Below are 2,551 nucleotides of genomic sequence, written 5' to 3'. Positions count from 1 at the left end.
TAAGAAATGAAAATTATTCTCGTGAGCGCATACTTTCTGTTTTTTTACAGCAAGATCAAATAACAATCACTCAAGAAGGTCCTAAAGGCTTTACTTGGCACAAACACTAATTAAAACATAAAACCACATCTAAATAGAGGCTATATGAATTATTTATTACTAAATAGGAGCAAAAAGCAAGGAACATAAATAAAATTGGGTTGGCTCCCAACAAGCGCTAACGTTTAACGCCCCTAGCTAGACATGATGATTTCAATGATGCTCACATAAAAGATAAGAATTGTAACATAAAGAGAGCATCATGAAGAATATTACTAGCACATTTAAGTCTAACCCACTTCCTATGCATAGGTATTTTGTGAGCAAACAACTTATGGTAACAATAATCAACTAGCATAGCAGGGCAAAACAAGCATAACTTCAAAACTTTAAGCACATAGAGATGAAACTTGATATTATTGCAATTCCTACAAGCACATGGTCCTCCCTCAGAATAATTTTCAGTAGCATCATGAATGAATTCAACAATATAACCATCACATAAAGCATTGCTTTCATGATCTACAAGCATAGAAAATTTACTACTCTCCACATAAGCAAAATTCTTCTCATTCAGAATAGTGGGAGTATCATAAGAAACTCGAATACTATAAATTGTTTCCACATTAAAAGAGTAATGTTCAGAAAAAGGTACTCATAATCATGACAAGTTTTATAAATATAATCATCACTGTTTTTATAGCATAAGTATAATCACAATAATCATCATAGGTAGCAACTTTGTTCTCATAATCAATTGGAACCTCTTCCGAAATAGTGGAATCATTACTAAATAAAGTCATGACCTCTCCAAATCCACTTTCATAATTATCACAATAAGATTCAACATCCTCCAAAGTAGTGGGATTACTACTTCCTAAAGTTGACACTCTTCCAAACCCACTTTCATCAATATAATCATCATAAGAAGGAGGCATGCTATCATCATAATAAATTTGCATATCAAAACTTGGGAGACTAGAAACATCATCTTCATTAAACATAGCATCCCCAAGCTTGGGAAAAACATTAATTTCAGCAAATATATTCTCAAACATGTCATTCTCATCAAACATAGCATCCCCAAGCTTGGGCCTTTTCATATCATAAGCATAATCACTCACATCATTAATAGTATGGATAGCACCAATAGTATAGCAATTATCATCATCAAAATGATTAATAGGAGCAACATCATTTGGGAGGGATATGATGACCCACAAGTATAGGGGATCTATCATAGTCCTTTCGATAAGTAAGAGTGTCGAACCCAACGAGGAGCAGAAGGAAATGATAAGCGGTTTCCAGCAAGGTATTCTCTGCAAGTACTGAAATAAGTGGTAACAGATAGTTTTGTGATAGGATAATTTGTAACGAGCAACAAGTAACAAAATTAAATAAAGTGCAGCAAGGTGGCCCAATCCTTTTTGTAGCAAAGGACAAGCCAGGACAAACTCTTATAAAGAGAAAAGCGCTCCCGAGGACACATGGGAATATCATCAAGCTAGTTTTCATCACGCTCATATAATCCGCGTTCGGTACTTTGATAATTTGGTATGTGGGTGGACCGGTGATGAAGCTATGTACCTAGGGTAGGGTCATGGACCTGTCCCAACTGCCCTACCCAAGGACATCTCTAGAAGAAATCACCTTTCAATCGGCTTGGAGGTGTTCCACTCGACAGACTCGAAGACACTCGACCAAGAAGAAATCACTCGACCATGACCCAACCACTCGACGGCCAGGAGATCTAAAGGCACTCCGCACGCTAACGGTCAGTTATTAAGTAGCTTTTATGGTCATCATAGCACTTTATTAGGGGCGTTACCAGTAACGCCCGACCTTAATGTATTTAAAACCCTGCACAACTGAGGGCCGGAGGGGTCCGGCGAACTCTATATAAGCCACCCCCCTCCTTAGTGTAAAGGGTTCGCACCCCTGTAATTCATACACACATAATCCAGTCGACCGCCTCCGGGCTCCGAGACGTAGGGCTATTACTTCCTCCGAGAAGGGCATGAACTCGTAAACCTCGTGTGCTTACAACTACTCCATAGCTAAGATCTTGCCTCTCCATACCTACCCCCCTACATTACTGTCAGGCTTAGAACCACGACAGTTGGCGCCCACCGTGGGGCTGGTGTTTTAGCGATTTGTTGGAGGAGTTGTGATCTTTTCCGATCCAAATCATCATGGTTTCTGGCGGAGTTTTGGTCGAGGGCCGCGAGATCCGTCTCGGTGCGCTCACGTTCATCACCGACGACTCCGCTTGGCTTCAGGAGGCTCCGCTCGACGTGGATGCACTCCCTGTCCGCAGGGCAACGCACTTTCGCGCGTGCGTCCACGGCGTCCTCTTGCGGCAACCATCGACCCATTATCGGTCGGTTCCTGTGTTGTCCTCCCTCCCTGTTTCCCGCCAGCGCAAGCGCTCTGGTCGGTCGAGACTTCAGCGGTGGGTGAGACACGTGGCGGCACGCCAGTCAGCCACCCCTCAAGTCGCGGCGATCGAGCC

This window comes from Triticum urartu, chromosome 4 (genome assembly GCF_003073215.2).
Source record: "Triticum urartu cultivar G1812 chromosome 4, Tu2.1, whole genome shotgun sequence".
Lineage (NCBI taxonomy): Eukaryota > Viridiplantae > Streptophyta > Magnoliopsida > Poales > Poaceae > Triticum > Triticum urartu.
The sequence above is the reverse complement of the archived record's forward strand: the minus strand, read 5'-3'. Positions refer to the sequence as shown.